The sequence below is a fragment of the Trachypithecus francoisi genome, unplaced genomic scaffold, assembly GCF_009764315.1.
Source record: "Trachypithecus francoisi isolate TF-2019V2 unplaced genomic scaffold, Tfra_2.0 Lachesis_group1, whole genome shotgun sequence".
Taxonomy (NCBI): Eukaryota; Metazoa; Chordata; class Mammalia; order Primates; family Cercopithecidae; genus Trachypithecus; species Trachypithecus francoisi.
Window position 1 is genome coordinate 39916803 of NW_022681454.1, and position 21772 is coordinate 39938574.

Genomic DNA, 21772 nt, shown 5'->3' on the forward strand with positions numbered 1-21772 from the left:
CCGTTTGCTTTCTCAAAAGCAATTAATGGAGCAGTTTGTTCTATCTTCTTGAGATATTCTATGTATATATGATAAAATCCATCCATCCATCCATCCATCCATCCATCCATCCCATCCGTCCATCATCATATCTATTATCTATCTATCTACCTACCTATCTATATTTATCTATCTTTTTCTCCTCTCTCCATTTTTTTATGCTAATGACAGCATACCATACACACATTTTTCACTGAGCAATATATCTTGGAGATGGTGCAGTACGAACATTTAGAGAGTGCCATCATTCTTTTATATTGTGGCATTCTGCTGTTTTCGTGTAACATACTGCATTTAACCAGTTCCCTGTAGGTGGGCATTTAGGTTTTCCCCTATCTTTTGCTATATTACAAACAATGCTGCACATATGTAATTTAAAAATATGCTTAAGAGTAATCTGTATTTCTTTTCCTGTGCGCAGTCTTTTTTATAATGTGTCCATTTTTTACTATTGGGTTGTTAGTCTTTTCCTTATTGATTTCTATATGTTTGTATATTAGAAATCAGCCCTTTGATGTGAATTGCATTTTTTTCTTGTTTATTATTTGTATTTTGATTTTACTAATGGTCTTTGTCCCAATTCTAAAATTTCCCAGGAAGAGACTAATTGGATTAAAACACCCACTCTTGGTTAAATGTGGTGAAAGAAGTGAGTGATTTTTCAAAACCCTGGAGTCTGGTCCTGTAGAATTGGGGGAAGAGGGTACAACTGACTAGGAAATTGTAAGCTAGGAAGGTACCCTAAAAGGAATTCAGTACATTTCAATGTGTAAGGAATGTTTTCTAGTTACTATGGATACATATTTTGTCTAGGGGAAGAGAGTTCACAGTTTTAGCAAAGATACAGACCAACAAATAATCATCACTGCAATTAAGAGAAGTATACAGACATTGCTGTGGGCATAGAAGAAATCATTCTCTTTGGGAGGACAAGGTGGGAGGATCACTTGAGCCCAGGAGTTTGAGACCAGCCTGGCCAACGTGGTGAAACCCTGTCTCTACGAAAATACAAAAAAGATTAGCCAGGTATGGTGGCACATGTCTGTAATCCCAGCTACTTGGGAGGCTGAGGCAGAATTGCTTGAACCTGGGAGGCAGAGGTTGCAGTAAGCCAAGATCACGCCACTGCCCTCCAGCCTGGGTGAGTCTCAAAAAAAAAAAAAAAAAAAAGAAATTGTTCTATTTGGGGCATCCAGAAAAACTTTACAGGATAAAAGGGCATTTGGGTTGGGTTGTAAAACACACATGAAAGTGAATGACTAAGTTAGCCAATGGTTCAACATCCCTGGAAAGGATGTATTATGTGTGTGATTGTCTCAAATAGAGGAGTAATTAACTGGCAGAAAGATGTTAGCAGGTATAGTTACAGGATGTACAGTTTCCTTATTGGCAGGTGATATGAAAACTTGGCTGGGCACGGTGGCTCATGCCTGTAATCCCAGCACTTTGGGAGGCTGAGGTCGGTGGATTACCTGAGGTCAGGAGTTGGAGATCAGCCTGACTAACATGGTGAAACCCTGTCTCTACTAAAAATACAAAAATTAGCTGGGTGTAGTAGCAGGCACCTGTAATCCCAATTACTTGGGAGGCTGAGGCAGGAGAATCGCTTGAACCCGGGAGGCGGAGGTTGCAGTGAGCAGAGATCGTGCCACCGCACTCCAGCCTGCACGACAGAGTGAGACTCCATATCAAAAAAAAAAAAAAAAAAAAAAAAAAAAAAAAAGAAAAGAAAAGAAAGCAAAACTCATAGTTACATAAAGCTGGAGCTCCCACAACATGCTTACAGACAAGAGGTATGGCTTCCCGTAAAGTTTCTCACGAAGACACAGAATTGTTGTTGCTATCACACTCACAGAAGGAGGATTATCCTGGGAATGAGGAAGCTATCCTTGGCATTATCTAGACTTTATTTTTTAATACTGTCTTTGCCAATCCCATCTCCACCCTTTCTTGTCAAGTTTGGAGACTGTGCCTCATGCCTGCCCATTCATGTACAGAGAAACTGGGTAAAACAAAGGTCAATTTCTCTTGTTTTTTTTTTTTTTTTTTTTTTTTGAGATGGAGTCTCGCTCTGTCACCCAGGCTGGAGTGCAGTGGCCGGATCTCAGCTCACTGCAAGCTCCGCCTCCGGGTTCACGCCATTCTCCTGCTCAGCCTCCCGAGTAGCTGGGACTACAGGCGCCCGCCACTCGCCCGGCTAGTTTTTTATATTTTTAGTAGAGACGGGGTTTCACGTGTTAGCCAGGATGGTCTCGATCTCCTGACCTTGTGATCCGCCCGTCTCGGCTCCCAAAGTGCTGGGATTACAGGCTTGAGCCACCGCGCCCGGCCGCAACAAAGGTCAATTTCTCAAGAGCATTTCTCAGGAGACCTACATTTCAGGCTTATTTGAGGTCATTTCTGCAGGAGTGGCAGCATTTGGAAGCAGAGGTGAGGGGGTCTGGATTTTAAATTCGAATATGTAGACAAGTGTTTCCTCCAAAACGTGATACAAAATCACACGTCCTGGGATACTCTTATGAATAAAGGATTTGTGGTCAAGTAAGTTTGGAAATATTTACTATTATATCCTTTTCTTAGAGTTCATAGGCACATTGGCATATTAAAAGCTCTGAGGATTTACTCAAAGAAAATGCACAGGGTGCAATGAGAAGCCCTGCAGTTTAAAAGCAATGCATAACTATTTATCCCTATTGAGAAAAGCTAGTAGAAATAAGAGGAGCTGTGAAGTTTGTGAGAGGAGACACAATCAGATTAGATTTTTCATAAAGTTTTCACTCAGACTGGAATGCCATTGTTCTTTATTCTTAGGATTTATCTTTTTTTTTCTTTTTCTTTTCCTTTTTTTTTGGAGACAGTGTCTCAGTCTCTTGTCCAGGCTGGAGTGCAGTGGTGCAATCTTGGCTCACTGCAGCCTCCACCTCCCAGACCCAGGTGATCCTCCCACCTTAGCCTCCTGAGGAGCAGGGACTACTACTCCCACCATGCCCAGCTAATTTTTGCATTTGTTGTAGAGATGGAGTTTCACCATGTTGTCCAGGCTGCAAAAGTTATCTTCTTTTGGTAGATTTTCTTAGTACCCTATTCCTTCCTTAAGATATTTGTTTCCTTATTATTAACAGCCTTTAAGCTTGCCTTTTTTTTTCTTTCTGTTTTTGAGACACGGTCTCACTCTGTTGTCCAGGCTGGAGTGCAGTAGTGTGATCTCAGCTCACTGCAACCTCCTGAGCTCAAGGGATCCTCCCACCTCAGCCTCCCAAGTAGCTGGGACTGTAGGTCCATACCACCACACTGGGCTAATTTTTGTATTTTTTGTAGAGATGGAGTTTCCCTATGTTGTCCAGGATGGCACCTTTTATAGATAAATAATTGCACTAAGAATACATTTTCTTTATGATTAAGTCCACTAATATCTGTAAAAACTATTTATTAAGCCTCTACTTTTATGTACCTTTATTATTTTAATTAAGCAGAATGTAGCTTTTATGAATGCCATTTGAGAGATGAGAAAACTGAGTATTTGAGAGTTTAAGTAATTTTCCCAAAGTCAGAGCTTGACGCACCCTGAGTTGAGTGTGGTAAAGCAATCTTTTTTTTTTTTTTTTGAGACAGAGTCTTACTCTGTTGCCCAGGCTGGAGTGCAGTGGCATGATCCCAGCTCACTGCAAGCTCCGCCTCCCGGGTTCACACCATTCTCCTGCCTCAGCCTCCGAGTAGCTGGGACTACAGGCGCCTACCACCACGCCCGGCTAATTTTTTGTATTTTTAGTAGAGACAGGGTTTTACTGTCTTAGCCAGTATGGTCTTGATCTCCTGACCTCGTGATCCGCCCGCCTCAGCCTCCCAAAGTGCTGGGATTACAGGCGTGAGCCACCGCACCCGGCTGGTAAAGCAATCTTACATAAAGATAAAACCCATTGATATTTATTTACTTTAGATAATGGCAATATTATCTACTATTCGGTTTCCACTAAATTTAAAATGGAAAAGTACAAGAATTCCAGTGTATGTTGGTTCTACTTGCTTTTAGTAAAGTTCTTGCAACAACGCTATTCTTTTTTTTTTGAGACGGAGTCTCACTCTGTCACCCAGGCTGGAGTGCAATGGCACAATCTTGGCTCACTGCAACCTCCACCTTCCGGGTTCAAGCCATTCTCCTGCCTCAGGCTCCTGAGTAGCTGGGACTACAGGCAAGAGCCACCACACTTGGCTAATTTTTGTATTTTTGGTAGAAACGGGGTTTCAGCATGTTAGCCAGGCTGGTCTCGATCTCCTGACCTCAGGATTCGCCCGCCTTGGCCTCCCAAAGTGCTGGGATTACAGGTGTGAGCCACTGCACCTGGCCAACAATACTATTCTTAGTTGAGAATGAAAACAGTGTATCAGCCATTATGTAGAAGAGGAAAAAATCCTGACACAGATTTCTTGATTTGCCATATGTTTTGTCATAGAGTGATGCTCACTTATTCTTTCACTCAATAAACATTCATGGAGTGTTTATATTGTACAAGGCTGGGAGTTTGACAATGAGGAATACAAGGCTGAATGGGAAACTTCAAGGCATTGATGACCTAGTAAGGGAGATTATAAACACATGAATAATTAAGCAGAATGCTTCAAGTTGTAATCCAAGTATAGGAATACAAAGGTGGCATAGATTATTAATACTTTTGGTTGGAAGGAAATCATACTTATGTTCTAAACATAAACATAGACAATCATGTTTAGAATTTAGCTGTTAAATAGACCAAATTTGGACTTAGGTAAATATAAAAGGTTTACTTTTGACGACTTGGCAGTTTTTTTTTTTTTTTTTTTACAAAAATCCAAGACATTTCCCAAAATATAAACTTTAGTCTTTCCTTAAAGGTAAGTTTTTAATCTAAAATGCCAGGATTAACTTTAACGTATTAAGTAGTAGACATTTTACCATTCCTCCAATTTAGCTGGCATTTTAGATAATTCAATATTGTCGCATAATTCTAACAAGACCAATTGTAATAAAACCAACTGTAAGACTGAAGAGAGTGTGAGCAGGAGTGGCACCCACAAGATAGTCAATAATTTTTTTTTTTTCGAGATGGAGTCTTGCTCTGTTGCCCAGGCTGGAGTGCAGTGCCGCAATCTGGGCTCACTGCAACCTCCGCCTCCTCAGTTCAAGCGATTCTCTTGCCTCAGCCTCCCGAGTAGCTGAGATCACAGATGTATGCCACTACGCCCAGCTAATTTTTGTATTTTTAGTAGAGACAGGGTTTCACCATGTTGGCCAGGATGGTCTCGATTTCCTGACCTCGTGATTCGATCTACCTGCCTCCGCCTCCCAAAGTGCTGGGATTACAGGCATGAGCCACCATGCCAGGCCCTAATTCTTAAATGTCTTCTTTGAAATTTAAGGAAACACTGCCTGGCGTGGTGGCCCACGCCTGTAATTCCAGCACTTTGGGAGGCCGAGGTGGGAGGATCACCTGAGGTCAGGAGTTAGAGGCCAGCCTGGACAACATAGAGAAACCCCTCCTCCACTAAAAATACAAAAATTAGCTAGGTGTGGTGGCGGGCGCCTGCAATTCCAGCTATTCGGGGTCTGAGGCACCAGAATCGCTTGAACCCGGGAGACGTAGGTTGAAGTGAGCTAAGATTGTGCCACCGCACTCCAGCCTGGGCAACAGAGCAACTCTTGTCACCCCCACCTCCGCAAAAAAAAAAAAAAGAAATTTAAAGGGACATGAACTTCAAAGAGAATGAGCATGATAAACAAAATCTTTATCCCAGGTACTAATCTAATGCTGATTAATGCTTCACCCTTTAAACGACGTGTTGTACTTTTCCCATTGGCTTAGAATTTGAACCAATAAGAAAGGAGGAAATCTTTATAAATATTCACAACCGAAGGCTGGTATTGCGAATGTTGAGTGAAGATTGCTTTGTTCTTCATTGTAGTCTCACTTTCAGAACTTTATGGTATTGATGTTCTTCTTATTGCCATAGTAAGCAAACTTTAAAAACATTCAGTTTGGGTGTTTCTTTGTGGCTTGAAACATATTTTCCAATGTTAAGAAGAGTTTATTTCTTATTGTTCTGACTTAAGATGTGATGAATCCTTAACAAATGTTCAAAGGAAAATAATTTAAACGCCAGTTTTTATTATCATGGTGAACATATTTCAAAAACAAAATATTAATTTCCTCGACTTCTTTCAAGTTTATAATTACTAGGGTTCTTTCATTTCTAAAGTGGCACATATTACAGTTTTTAGTCTCTTATAATGGCTGTTTAGAGGCAGAGTTAATGTTAGGTTCTCAGCAACAGCTGTTTATCTCTTGAGATTCTGGGTTATTACAATTTTTTGTTTTTGAAATTTAATAAAAGCATTAAGGAGTTTTTGTATAGTGATTTTTTTTTTTAAGGATCAACATGAAGTCTGTGATTTAACACTGGGACTCGAGACCTCTTATAAATACAAAATTCATACAAAAGGAAAAAATTGACCTATTTTTCTATGTGGATGGTTTCATCAGAAAATTTACCATCTTGAGTTCTCTCCTTATATATTACTGGTTATTTGAAAAAGCACTAGAATGTTCTCATTGTGAATAAGTGTTCCAGTTAGACCTAAACGACAAAAACCACTTGCACTTGCCCCAAATTTACACTCTGTTTAAAGCAACTCCCATAACAACCAACAATGTCTCTTCGATGCAAAGGGACACTTTGTCATAAGGTTATTTCGTTTCCGAATTCTGGAAAAAACCACTGCAAGTGGAATGAAAAGTAATTGCAAAGGGAGGGGACGGAGGAAGTAAAAAAACAGGCAAAACCACAACCACTACCACCACCACCACCACCACCACCACACCACCACCACCCAGAAAGCAAAGGTGAAAAATTTGCGTACCCTGAAAACACTGAACATTTCATATCAGAACCCAGAACAAATAAACCAGGGAAAGCAGAGTTGAGAGAAAAAAAAAATGGTGCAGGCTTGGAGACGGACTCATACTACAGCGGTTGCAAGAGGGAAGCGTACGTCTTTGCTTTTTCTTGGCACCCGAAAACTCAAGCTCGAACTGGGGGCAAAGGCCAGCCGCTGCGGTTCCATCGGCTAAGGCGCCCACATTCCCTGAGCTCATACTGCACGCTGGCAGGGCCGATGGTGCTGGGCGGCCTCCCTCCACCCCGTGACCGTCGCCGACCCCTTTGTCTCCCCGTGGGGCTCCGAGGCCGCGCGCCCGGAAGTCTCCCGCGGGAGAGCCGCGCGCTAGGAGGCGGGTTCCCGTGCCCGCCGCAGCGGCCATGGCCCGGCTGGACCCCTGGCTTTCACAGCTCCAGTCAGGCAATGCCGAGGCCGGTCGCTCGCCTCGCCGTCCCTCCCAACTTGCAGCCCGGACCCCGAGCGCGTCAGGGCTCGCCCCAGCTCTGCTTTCTTCTCTCCCCTTGCCCCGCGAGGCCGACTTCGTGTTTGTTTTATTTTTTGGTGCTCGGGCGAGTGCCGAGGGCTAGAAACAGCTGTGGTTTACCGCGCCGCTTATTTTGGCAAAAATTCCGGGCCTGTTGCAGTGTTCCCCAGCGCCAAACGGCTACCGTCTTCCCCCCCGGCAGAACCCGACACTCGAAGAAGGGCTTACTCCTCCAGGCACCCCCTGACAAGAAAAGTGGGGACCACGGCCGGCTCTTGGGCGAGCCTTGGGGGGACGGTGGGCGGCCGGAAGCCGCCGAACCGGCCGGGCAGGACTTGCTCTCTAAAGGGAGCGGGAGAGGTGGGAGCGCCCGCGGGCTCAGGTGCCCCGGGCCGCCGCGCCGAGGCGGAGCTCGGGGACGAAGCAGAGGTCGTGGCGGACAGCCGGCGGGCTTGGGGGGGCGGTGGGCGGCGATCCACCTGGGCGACGTGGCAGCCATTGCCGGCGCCTCGAGACCCCTCCCCACACGGCCGCCCGCCCGCCCTCTCGCGGCGGGCTTCTGCGCGGCTGCTCTTCCCCGGCCGGACGGAGAGCGGCAGTGTCTCCCCGCCAGGCGCGCTCGCCGCGTCTCCCCCGCGGCCGCAGCTGCTCGCTAGCCCTGAGCGGCGCGGGAGAGCGCAGTGGCGCCGGCGGGAAAGGGTGGTGGACCTGCGGCGCCGCGTTGTGCGCTAGACGACGCGGCCCCGGCTTCGACGCCCTCTGCCCGTTCCAGGAGCAGGTAAAGGCGGCGGGTGAGAGGCAGGGAGGCGGGTCCGAGGTGAGGGCCCTGGAGGTTAGGGGTCCCGGGGCGCCGAGCCGAAGCGGAGGGCCTGAAGCAGCGGCGGGAGGCGCGGCGAGTGAACTCCCAAGCCCTGAACGTGGGGCCCGGCGCGGGCCGCCTCCGATCCGACCTGCGGGCCCGGCTGCCCGGACGGAAGGGAAGTGAGGCGTCGGCGAGAGGCGGGCCCTGGCGCTCAGCCCGAGGCCGGGCGAAGGCGGGGGCCGCGGCCGCTTCCTTGGCCTCCGAGTGCCTGGCGGGCCTCCAGGCCCCAGACACACCCCTCTCGACCCCCCGAGGTTTCTTCCCAGATCTGTTCCCGCCGGGACCTGACCTTGCGCCCCTCTAGGCGCCTTCGGTGTTTGCCAGGCGGAGCCTTCTGGGAACTTCAGGCCACCTTCCTGAGCACGTAGTCCTAGCCGAGCCGTTTATTTACTCACTTCAAGTCCAAACACAAAACCACTCACACGTTCGGATTTTGGAGACTGCGGGGAGACTTTCCCCTTCCCGGCATTTGTGCGTCTTTGGCCTTCGTCCCGCCTCCCCTGCCCCCACCTGCAATTTTGACCCTCACTGGGACCCTTCTAGAGCCCCTCTCTCATCGGAACCCTCTATGAGCCGTCTGTTTGGAAATTCATCCTCAACAGAGTGAGTCATCTTAGCGGGGGCACAGTTTATCCCTCATGCGCTTTTGGTTAAAATAGTTTTTTTTTTTTCCCTCCGAAAGAGACCTAGAGTAATATAATGTAGATGACAGGTCAGTGTTAGCTTCAAAGGCTCTTCCTTTCGGCGGCAGTCTTTGTAACTAGGATCTGATATTTGTGGTACGGACAGGTTTGTACACATTCTCGCCATGCAGTGATTGTAATGTCTCCATGGCACAGTTCTGGCTTGAAGGCAGGATTGGCTGCTTTTTCTACTCGACATCTTTGAGCCAATCAGCAAGGGCTGCTTGCCTGGAGACTGGTTAACTCTGTAAAGGTGGCGATTGGTTGAGCTCCTAGAAGAAAATCCTGGAGATGAACCTAGCCTCTCAGAAAACAATGACTGATTTGCAGCTGTGTTAAAAAAATGTTTTCTTTAAATCCCAACATCAGCCTTTTCACTCCGTTTGTATTACTTCCAGTGTTTTTCTTTCAAACACCAGCTGTCTTTTGTAACTCGTTTTAACTCTTATCCTTTAATTTTAACTAAAAGACTTCTTACGCGCTTTAGGAAATGTAAACATCGTGCGTTCTGTGTTTTGATAAACGTGGTTCCATCTGCCTTTCTAACATTGTTTATTGCTAAAGGTCAGAAATAAACAGTTTAGAGTTTCGCTGCCAGGACCTTTATTATTTAAGTGCCGTGCTAGGACGGGGGGTTGGAGTGAGGGGCTGTAGTGGTGAACATGGTGGGAAGAATAGGAAATAAATGGCTGTTCTTTTGCAAGGAGGCTACAATTTAGTTAATGAAAAAAGACTAACATGTAAAACAATAAAGAATAAAGCAGTTTGTATACCTGTTGACTTTAGTTGATTTGGAGGGGAGATAGAAGTACTGTACTTCATAAAAAAAGTGGGCTTAAGTTATGGTAGAGGCATGTTTTTTCCTTCATTAAAGTATATTAAAGTAGGCATAGTATCTTGTTGGTACATAGTAGAGGCTAAATATCACTGTAGTTGCATGTTTTTAAAAAATATTTGAATCTAAATACTGTTACATAGTTTAATCTTATTTTATTTTATTTATTATTTTGAAACAAGCTCTGGCCATATCGCCAAGGCTGGAGTGCAGTGGCACTATCTCAGCTCACTGCAAAGTCTGCCTCCCGGGCTCAAGCCATCCTCCCACCTCATGCCCTAGAGTAGCTGGTACTAGAGGCCCAAGCCGCTACGCCCGGCTAATTTTTGTATTTTTTTTTTGAGACGGAGTCTCGCTCTGTCGCCCAGGCTGGAGTGTAGTGGCCGGATGTCAGCTCACTGCAAGCTCCGCCTCCCAGGTTTACGCCATTCTCCTGCCTCGGCCTCCCGAGTAGCTGGGACTACAGGCGCCCGCCACCTCGCCCGGCTAGTTTTTTGTATTTTTTAGTAGAGACGGGGTTTCATCGTGTTAGCCAGGATGGTCTTGATCTCCTGACCTTGGGATCCACCCGTCTCGGCCTCCCAAAGTGCTAGGATTACAGTCTTGAGCCACCGCGCCCGGCCAATTTTTGTATTTTTTGTAGAGGAGGTTTCGCCATGTTGCCCAGGCTGGTCTCAAACCGTGAGCTGAAGCAATCCGCCTGCCTCGGCCTTCCAAAGTGCTGGGATTACAGGAGTGACCACCACGCCCGCCCAGCTGTTTTAAAACCCTGATTATTTTCCTTTTAAAACTTCCCTTTTCATCATGATTAGCCATGATTATGCATATCTTTTGATATGCAAAGCAGCAACCATATATTAGTCAGTGAATTTCAGAAAAATAGCTACCTTCCTTCTTCGCTTTCCTTTCAGCTTTTTATATGCAAAATCTTATTGTAAATCTTGGGAAGAATCAGTTGTCTATTAAATGCCTTTAGAAGTAGTTTATGTTAGGAATTTAAGAAGAGATTGAGCATTTTTTATGTATATATGTATGTATTTTGAGACAGAGCCTCTATCGCCCAGGCTGGAGTGCAGTGGCTATTTTGTCTCAGCCTCCGGAGTAGCTGGGATTACAGGTGCTCAGCACCACACCTGGCTAACTTCCGTATTTTTAGTAGGGATGGGTTTTTGCCATGTTGATGAGGCTGGTCTGTAACTCCTGGCCTCGAGTGATCTGCCTACTTGGCCTCCCAAAGTGCTAGTATTACAGGCGTGAGCCACCCCTGCCTGGCCTTAGATTGAATGCTTTTTTGATACCTACCTTGCCTGATAATGAGTAAGCATACATCAAGCCATATATCATTATCAACCTCATTGCCCTCGTCCTCATAGTAATGAAGTGGCATACATACATATATACACACATGCACACCAGGTGCTGTTTTAAGCACTTTACATATGTGATTGTATTTAATTCTTACAACTCTGAGATTTGCACTATTCTTACAGAGGAGGAGACAGAGACTGAGAAATATAAAGAAAGTTGCTGAAAGTTACCCGACTAGTGTGTGGGAGTGTTATGTATGTATCAGGGAGGTTTCAGTCAAACCTAGATCTTTATAACCCAAAACCTTATTCTTTTTTTTTTCTTTTTTCTTTTTTTAAAGAGACAGGGTCTCACTATGTTGCTCAGGCTGCTGTCGAACTCCTGGGCTCAAGCAATCCTCCTGCCTCAACCTCTCAAGGTGCTGAGATTACAGGCATGAGCCACTGTGCCTGCGCTTTGGGAGGAGTATTTTACTTTCTTACCTGAGAGCTTGAATCTCAGCATTGCCCTCTAGAAATTATTTTATTAGAACTGTACATCTAGATTGTGGTTAATCAGTTCTATCTGAGCTCTCATACTTTATTTTATTTTTTGAGATGGAGTCTCGTTCTATTGCCCAGGCTGGAGTGCGATGGTGCGATCTTGGCTCACTGCAACCTCCGCCTCCCGGATTCAAGCAATTCTCCTGCCTCAGCCTCCCAAGTAGCTGGGATTACAGGTGCACACCACCATGCCCGGCTAATATTTTTATTTTTAGTAGTGACGGGGTTTCACCTTGTTGGTCAGGCTGGTCTCGAACTCGTGACCTCAGGTGATCCACCTGCCTTGCCCTCCCAAAGTGCTGGGATTACAGGTGTGAGCCACTGCATCTAGCCACACATACTTTAAAAATTAAAAGAGCCTTTAATAAATTTATGTGGCTAAGTAGCTAGATTTTTTTTTTTTTTTTGAGACAGGGTCTCCCTCTGTTGCCCAGGCTGGAGTGCTGTGGCATGATTATAGCTCACTGTAGCCTTGAATTCTTAGGCTTAAGGGATTCTCCTGCAATAGCCTCCCGAGTAGCTGGGAGTACAGGCCCATACCGCCATGCCTGGCTCATTTTTAAAATTTTTTTGTAGAGACAGGGTCTTGCTGTGTTGCTTAGGCTGGTCTCAAACTTGTGGGCTCAAGTGGTCTTCTCACTTCAGCCTCCCAAGTTGCTGGGAATATGGGCCTGAGCCACCATGCCTGGCCTGTTTTTCTAAATGTGGATTGTGTGACCGTATCCTTTGATCATGTATTGGCTGCTTTTCTTTTCTTCTTCTTTTTTTAAAATTTAAATTGAGACGGGATGTTGCCATATTGCCCAGGCTGGTCTCAGACTTCTGAGCTCAAGTGATCCTCCCACCTCGGCCTCCTAAAGCCATAGAATTACACGTGTGAGCCACCATGCTCAGCTGGGTGTTTTTCTTAAAACTTTATGCAAGCCCCAGATATATGATTATTAGTGTCTTTATTATTATTATTTTTGAGGCGGAGTCTCACTGTGTTGCCCAGGCTGGAGTGCAGTGGCACAGTCTCGGCTAACTGCAACCTCTGCCTCCCAGTTTCAAGCAATTCTTCTGCCTCAGCCTCCTGAGTAGCTGAGATTACAGGTGGCCACTGCCACTCTTGGCTAATTTTTGTATTTTTATTTTATTTTATTTTATTTTATTTATTTATTTTTGAGATGGAGTCTCATTCTTGTTGTCCAGTCTGGAGTGCCATGGCAACCTCCGCCTCCTGGGTTCAAGTGATTCTTCTGCCTCAGTCTCCCAGGTTACTAGGATTACAGACGTGCGCCACCATGCCCAGCTAGTTTTTGTATTTTTAGTGGAGATGGGGTTTGGCCATGTTGGCCAGGCTGGTCTCGAACTCCTAACCTCAGGTGATCTGCCTGCCTTGGCCTCCCAAAGTGCTGGGATTACAGGCTTGAGCCACTGTGCCTGGTGTATTTTTTTTTTTTGAGATGGAGTTTCGCTCTTGTTGCCCAGGTTGGAGTGCAGTGGCATGATCTCGGCTCACTGCAACCTCCGCCTACCGCGTTCAAGTGATTCTCCTGCCTCAGCCTCCCAAGTAGCTGGGATTACAGGCGCCTGCCACCATGCTTGGCTAATTCTTGTATGTTTGGTAGAGACGGGGTTTCGCCATGTTGGCCAGAGTGGTCTGGAACTCCTGACTTTGGGTGATCCACCCACCTCGGCCTCCCAAAGTGCTGGGATTACAGGTATGAACCACTAGGCCTGGCCATTAGTGTCGTTTTTTTCTTGAATATATTTTCATTAATTTGCTGCTTTATTTATTTATTTTTTTGATTTGTTTTTGCTGCTTTATTTTTTGGTTACTTTTTTTTTGTTTGAGACGGAGTCTCGCTCTGTCACCCAGGCTGGAGTACAGTGGTGCGATCTTGGCTTGCTGCAGTCTCCGCCTTCCGGGTTCAAGCAATTCTCCTGCCTCAGCCTCCTGAGTAGCCGGGACTACAGGTACCCACCACCACGCCCGGCTAATTTTCTGTATTTTTAGTAGAGATGGGATTTCACCGTGTTAGCCAGGATAGTCTAGATCTCCTGACCTTGTGATCCTCCTCTCTTTAGTATCTCTTGAATCTGTTCCTTTTCCCTATCCTCACTGCTGCACTCCTACTCCATGGTTAGTATCATCTCTCACCTGGGTTGTTGCAGGAGCTTCCTAACAGCTCATCCCTGCTTTCTGTCTTCCAATTCATTTTTCCCACTGTAGCTAGAGTAATCTGTCTAACACATTTGAGCATGTAACTCCTCTGCTTAAAACTTTTTTTGTGACTTTTCATGGCCTTCAGGGTAACTTCTGAACTTCGTGTGTGTGTGTGACTTCTGAACTTCTTCACTTGGTTTTCAGGATCCTTATCTCATGATTTGGATCCTTGTTGACACTTGGCTGTCAATGTGCTAGCCCTATTAAGTTCCTTGTATTTCTCCCTGAAGGGATCAGAGTTCTTAAATCTATGCTTGACTACAGAAGTTTCTATCTGTCTGGAATACCTTTCCTAGTTTACTCCTTACCCTCACTTTTGTTTTGTTAACTCAGGCTTGTCTTTCAGGTCTCAGCCTAGGTGGTAGCTATAGGAGAAAACCTTCGGATACTTCAAGTCGGGGTTACATGGGCCTCCTCTTTGTGTCCTTAGCACTCCATGTTCTTTTATTGTGATTGCTTGCTTGTTTGTCATCTCACCACATAGCGGTAAATGGACTGTCTTAAAAAAATGATGTGATTTGCATGGAGTGTATTGCAAGAGAATGAAATAGTAATTTTGGGGTTTATCTAATAGGGAGAGGAAAGGGACATTATATTTGATAGATGAAAGTTTTCTAAGCCAGAGAAGGCATACCAGGCTCTTTTATAGCCTGAATGAAAAATATCCTTTGATGTCTAATTTTTATCAATTCAGATTCTCTATTTTATTAGGAACTTTTTGGAGTTCAAGTGACAGAAATACAGCTTGGAGTAGCCCGTAGGGGAACTTTATTGGTTCATATAACCATATAATAGACATTGTATGGATAGAGATGGCTATGAAGAGCTAGGGTGGGAACTTTCCCATAGTTGGGACCTTTCCATACTTATACTCTGTGCATACTGGCTTCATTCCTTTTACTGCAAATATGTTTCTTCAGATGGGAAACCTGGTTCCTGGCAGCACAGGGGTATCAACTAGAACCTTGACCAAATCTAGCGTTTAAGGGGATGAAATACTATGCTTAGTTCATTGTAGGTTGTGTGATATGCTCACTTACATGGCAAGGAATCTGTTAGCAAAAAGCAGAGCAGACCTTGAGTAGATAGAGGAGGGGATGGAGTTCTGAGTGGACATAAAGAATATCCACTTTAATTCTTTATAATTTTATTGATTTATTTATTTTTAATTTTAATTAATTCATTTATTTATTTGAGATGGCGTTTTGCTCTCGTTGTCCAGGCTGGAGTGCAATGGCGTGATCTCGGCTTACTACAATCACCGCCTCCCGGGTTCAAGTGATTCTCCTGTCTCAGCCTCCCGAGTAGTGGGGATTACAGGCGTGCATCACCACACCCAGCTAATTTTTTGTCTTTTTAGTAGAGACAGGGTTTCACCATGTTGGCCAGGTTGGTCTCGAACTCCTGACCTCAGATGATCCTCCCGCATTGGCCTCCCGAAGTGCTGGGATTACAGGTGTGAGCCACCATGCTGGCCAAGTTTATTTATTTATTTAGAGAGATGGGGTCTCACTATGTTGCCTAGGCTGGTCTCGAACTCCTGAGCTCAAGTGATCCTCCTGCCTCAGCCTCCCAAGATGCTGGGACCACGCGTGAACCACTGTGCCTGGCCTCATCCACTGTAATTCTTAACCACCTTTCTGATTATGAATTTATTTTCATTGATACTTTATTTGTGGTAAGGAGATGCCCTGTAATATGCACCTGTGTATTCCAGGTACTAAAATGCTAAGTCCAACATTTTAAAGAAGTTGGCCTTTTGGCTTATGCTAGCTTATAACAAGTATTTATTTATTTATTTATTTGAGACAGAGTCTCGCTCTGTCGCCCAGGCTGTAGTGCAGTGGTGTTGATCTTGACTCACTGCCACCTCTGCCTCTTGGGTTCAAGCGATTCTTCTGCCTCAGCCTCCCGAGTAGCTGGGACTACAAGCACGCACCACTATGCCCAGCTAAATTTTGTATTTTTAATAGAGACGGGGTTTTGCCATGTTGGTCAGGCTGGTCTCAAACTCCTGACCTTGTGATCCTCCCGCCTCAGCCTCCCAAAGTGCTGGGGTTACAGGCGTAAGCCACCATGCCTGGCATTAACAAGTATTTAATGCTCTTGTTTGCTAAATAAAACACTTATCTGCAAGATACTTGCAGACTAGTAGTCTCAACAAGTAAATACAAAGGTGCTAAGATAGACAGATGTCTAGGGTGCACTGGGAGCTGTGGCTAAATCATACTTTGAGATAGTGGGAAACTTTCCTAAAGGAAAGTAAATTGAACCAAGAAATATGGGTTGGGTGTGATGGGGTAGAGATGGAGTCTCGCTATGTCGCCCAGGCTGGAGTGCAATGGCGTGATCTCGGCTCACTGCAACCTCTGCCTCCCGGGTTCAAGCGATTCTCCTCCCTCAGCCTCCTGAGTAGCCGGGATTACAGGTATGCACCACCACACTGGCTAATTTTTGTATTTTTAGTAGAGATGGGGCTTTACCATGTTGCCCAGACTGGTCTCGAACTCCTGACCTCCTGATCCACCCGCCTCAGCCTCCCAAAGTGGATTATAAGGGTGAGCACTGTGCCCAGCTGGGGTTAGAGGGACTTTCAGGCGGAGCATGTATAAGGCACAGAGCTGTGAAATGGGCTACCTTGTGTGGGAAACAAATAACTAGATACAGGTGGATTAAAGAGTACCTGACGAGAAGTAGAAGAGGAGGCCAAAGGTAGATAAGGGATCACGTCATAGAAGTCCTTGAATGCTTTTTTTTTTTTTTTTTTGAGACGGAGTCTGGCTCTGTCGCCCAGGCTGGAGTGCGGTGGCCCCATCTCAGCTCACTGCAAGCTCCGCCTCCCAGGTTTACGCCATTCTCCTGCCTCCGCCTCCCAAGTAGCTGGGACTACAGGCGCCCGCCTAGTCGCCCGGCTAGTTTTTTGTATTCTTTAGTAGAGACGGGGTTTCACCCTATTAGCCAGGATGGTCTCGATCTCCTGACCTTGTGATCCGCCCGTCTCGGCCTCCCAAAGTGCTGGGATTACAGGCTTGAGCCACCGCGCCCGGCCTTTGAATGCTTTATCACAGAGTTGGAACTTGATCTTGTAAGCTATAGAGAGTCACTGAAGGAAATTTAAGCTGGACCTCTCAGGTTTGAAGTGCCCATGCAATATTCAAGTGGATATGTCTGTCAAGCAGTTAACTGTATTGGGGTATGGGAGAAAATTATTGACTGGAGTCACAACTGTAGGTATTGAAACCATGGGTTTGAATGGACCTAGAAGAGGTGAATTGAACAAAATATTAGGAACAGAACCTTAGCGAGCAATGGCACTGAAAAAAGTGAGCAGAAGGCAGGAAATCCATGACAGAGACCAAGAAGGGCCAGCCAGAAAAAAAACAGTAAATGCTGCTTGGGGTGGATTTTATGGGGTCAAGGAGTCAACAGAAAAAAGTTGAAACAACAAATATAAACTACTTTCATTTTAAGAAACTGAAACTGTATAGAAAGTAATAGGAGTTTGGTTAGTCTGATCATTATCAATTCTGTGTGCACGGAGAAAATAAAATTTCTAGACAGTTCTTCCAATGCAGGGATTTGAATTTTTTTAGAATTTGTAAGGACAGGTAGGAGCGGATGGAGGATCTTTTGGCGGTGTTTGGGAGTTAAGAAGTGGGTGACTCGGGGCATGAATATGATACATACACAGTCACTGGGGAGTACAAGTACCTAGTAGAGTATTTTGCACATAGTTTCTGGACCTATAAAGATCTAGTAAAGCATTTTTTTTTTTTTTTTTTGAGACAGAGTCTCGATCTTTCGCCAGGCCGGAGTGCAGTGGCGTGATCTTGGCTCACTGCAACCTCTGCCTCCTGGGTTCAAGCGATTCTCCTGCCTCAGTCTCCTGAGTAGCTGGGACTACAGGTGCACACCACCACACCCAGCTAATTTTTGTATTTTTAGTAGAGACGGGATTTCACCACGTTGGCCAGGATGGTCTCAATCCCTTGACCTTGTGATCCGCCCACCTTTTTTTTCAGGGGACCCAGAGTTAATTACTGATTATGTCGTTGTAATTAAATTTAGTTCATTTCTCAGGAGTTCTATTTGTGATTTTCTTTTCTGTTTTCTTTGTTTTTATTTTTGTTTTTGTTTTTGAGACGGTGTCTCACTCTGTTGCCCAGGCTGAACTGCAGTGGCATGATCTTGGCTCGTTGCAGCCTCTACCTCCCAGGTTCAAGCGATTCTCTTGCCTCAGTCTCCCAAGTACTTGGGACTACAGGCATGTGCCACCACACCCAGGTAATTTTTGTATTTTTTATTAGAGATGAGGTTTCACCATGTTAGCCAGGCTGGTCTTGAACTCCTGACCTCAAGTGATCCACCTGCCTTGGCCTTCCAAAGTGCTGGGATTACAGGTGTGAGTCACTGTGCCTGGCCCTGGTCTGTTTTTGAGTCTGTCTCTCTTGAGTGAACATTCTGTTTCTCTGCTAAATCACCTCTCAATTTTTTTCTTTTTCTTTTTCTTTTTTTTTTTTTTGTTGAGACGGAGTCTCGCTCTGTCGCCCAGGCTGGAGTGCAGTGGCCGGATCTCAGCTCACTGTAAGCTCCACCTCCCGGGTTTACGCCGTTCTCCTGCCTCAGCCTCCCGAGTAGCTGGGACTACAGGCGTGGGCCACCTTGCCCGGCTAGTTTTTTTTTATTTTTTTAGTAGAGACGTGTTAGCCAGGATGGTCTCGATCTCCTGACCTCGTGATCCGCCCGTCTCGGCCTCCCAAAGTGCTGGGATTACAGGCTTGAGCCACCGCGCCCGGCCTAACTTTTTTCTTTATAGTTAAGCTACTCATAGTTTTTTTAGTTAGGGAGAAAAGTACAACATATTTACTATCTTAACCACTTTTAAGAGTACAGAACAGTAGTGTTAACTATGCACATTGTTGTGCAGTTTTTTTCATCTTGCCAAACTGAAACTCTTTACCCAATGAACCCGTTTTCTCCTTTCTAGCCCTTGGCAACCACGATTCTACTTTCTGTGTCTAGAGTTTGACTGCTTGTAGATAACCGATATAAGTAGAAACATGCAGCTTTTTGTCACTGTTACTGCTGTTTTTGGGGTGACTGACTTATTTCACTTAGCATAATGTCCTCAAGATTCTTCCATGTTGCAGCATGTGACCTAATTTCCTTTATTTTTTTTTTTTTTTTGAGACAGGGTCTTGCTCTGTCACCCAGGTTGGAGTGTGGTGGTGTGATCATGGCTCACTGCAGCCTTGACCTCCCTGGACTCAAGCCATCCTTCCACCTAGCCTTCTGAGTAGCTGGAACCACAGGTGTGCACCACCACACCTGGGTAATTTTTGTAGAGATGAAGTTTTGCTATGTTGCCCAGGCTGGTCTTGAACTCTTGGGCTCAAGTGATCAGCCAACCTTGGCCTTCCAAAATGCTGGGATTACAGGCATGAGCCACTGTGCCTGGCCTCCTTTTTTTTTTTTTTTTTTTTAAGGCTGAATAATATTCCATTGTATGTATGTACCACATTTAAAAAAAAATTTTTTTTTTTATCCATTCACCTGTTGATAGACATTTAGGTTGCTTCTACCTCTTGACTATTGTGAATAACGCTGTAATAAACATGCATGTGCAGGTATCTCTTGGAGATCCTGTTATTAATTATTTTGGATATGTACCCTGAAGTGGAATTGCTGGATCATATGATAATTGTTCTTAATTTTTTGAGGAACTGCCATACCCTTTGCTTAGTAGCTGAGCCATTTTACGTTCCTACCAGTAGTACACAAGGGTTCCAGTTTCTCTACGTCTTCGCCAACATTTTAATTTTTAATTTTTTAATTTTTTGAGACAGATTCTCACTGTCACCCAGGGTGGAGTGCAGTGGCATGATCTTGGCTCACTGTAACCTCTGCCTTCTGGGTTCAAGTGATTCTCCTGTCTCAGGCTCCTGAGTAGCTGAGACTATAGGCTAATTCTTGTATTTTTAGTAGAGATGGAGTTTTACCATGTTGGCCAGGCTGGTCTGGCCAGGCTGGTCTTGAACCTCTGACCTCAGATAATCCACCTGCCTTGACCTCCTAAAGTGCTGGGATTATAGGCGTGAGCCACTGCACTTGGCCTGTTTTTTAATTTATTTGTTGATAGTGGTCATCTCAATAGGTGTAAGATGATATCTATCTCATTGTGGTTTTAATTTGTATTTTTCTGATTAGTGATGAGTATCTTTTCATATACTTGTTGGCCATGTGTATATCTTCTTTGGAGAAACGTCTATGGCAAGTCCTTTGCCCATTTTTAAATTGGATTATTTGGATTTTGTTTGTTGAGTCGTAGTTCTTTATATATTCCTGATATTACCAACTTTCAGATATATGGTTTGCAAATATTTTCTCTCATCCCATAGGTTGCCTTATTATTCTGTTGATTGTTTCCTTTGTGACACAGAATTCTTTAAGTTTGATGTCCATTTTGTCAATTTTTGCTTTTGTTGCTTATGCCTTTGGTGTCATCTTCAAGAAATCATTGCCAAATCCAATGTCATGAAGATTTCTCCCCGTTTTCTTCTACGAGTTTTAAGTTTAAGGTCTTGGATTTAGGTCTTTAGTCTATTTCGAATTACCTTTTGTATTCAGTGTAATGTAAGATTCCAGCTTCATTCTTTTGCATGTGGATACCCAGTTTTTCCTATATCATTTGTGGAAGAGACACTCCTTTTCCCATCATGTGACCTTGGTACCCTTGTTGAAGATCATTTGATCACATATGTGAGTATTTATTTCTAGGCTTTCTATTCTATTCCATTAGTCTTATGTCTATCTTTAAGCCCTACCATACTGTATTGATTACTGTAGCTTTGTCATGTAAGGTGTTTTGAAATCAGGAAGTATGAGGCCTCCAGCTTTGTTTTTCTTTCTCAAGTTTGTTTAAACTATTTGGGATCCTTTTCATAACTTTTATCCTTTTTTTTGAGATGGAGTCTTGCTCTGTCACCCAGGCTGGAGTGCAGTGGCGCGATCTCGGCTCACTGCAAGCTCCGCCTCCAGGGTTCACGCCATTCTCCTGCCTCAGCCTCCCGTGTAGCTGGGACTACAGGCGCCCGCCACCACGCCTGGCTAATTTTTGTATTTTTAGTAGAGACGGGGTTTCTCCGTGTTAGCCAGGACGGTCTCAATCTCCTGACTTCGTGATCCGCCCGCCTTGGCCTCCCAAAGTGCTGGGATTACAGGCGTGAGCCACCGAGCCCGGCCATAATTTTTATCCTTTTAAAAATTCCCAGGCTGGGCATGGTGGCTCATGTCTTTAATCTCAGCACTTTGGGAGACTGAGGCAGGCAGATCACTTGAGGTCAGGGGTTCAAGACGAGCCTGGCCAACATGGCAAAACCCGTCTCTACTAAAAATACAAAAATTAGCTGGGCATGGTGGCGGGTGCTTGTAATCCTAGCTCCTCAGGAGGCTGAGGCAGGAGAACTGCTTGAACCCGGGAGGTGGAGTTTGCAGTGAGCTGAGATCGCAACACGGCACTCCATTGGGCCATAGAGCGCGACTCCATCTCAAAAACAAACAAAAACAAAAAACAACAAAAAAATTCCCAGCCAGGCACAGTGACTCATGCCTGTAATTCCAGCCCTTTGGGAGGCTGAGGCGGGCACATCACTTGAGGTCAGGAGTTCAAGACCAGCCTGGCCAACATGGTGAAACTCTGTCTCCACTAAAAATGCAAAAATTAGCTGGACTTGGTAGTGCTTGCCTATAATCCCAGCTACTCAGGAGGCTGAGGCAGGAGTATCACTTGAACCTGGGAGGTGGAGGTTGCAGTGAGCCAAGGTTGCACCACTGCACTCCAACCTGGGCGAAAGAGCGAGACTGTCTAAAAAAAAAAAAAAAAAAAATTCCTTTCATTTTT

General features: G+C 45.0%; 1 protein-coding gene across 11 annotated transcripts in view; it reads left to right on the plus strand.

Annotated features, from left to right (window-relative positions):
• Positions 1–8030: 8030 nt before the first annotated feature.
• Positions 8031–21772, plus strand: part of N4BP2 (NEDD4 binding protein 2) — a 98666-nt gene continuing 84924 nt past the window's right edge. For 7 of the 11 annotated variants that reach the window (XM_033214034.1, XM_033214035.1, XM_033214033.1 and 4 more), the window contains exon 1: positions 8076–8211. The gene's annotated coding sequence lies outside the window, so the exon portion shown is untranslated. Of the gene's footprint in view, positions 8212–8769; positions 8899–20455; positions 20632–21772 lie in introns of those variants that run through there. The other 4 variants (XM_033214042.1, XM_033214036.1, XM_033214038.1 and 1 more) reach the window with 3 other exon arrangements.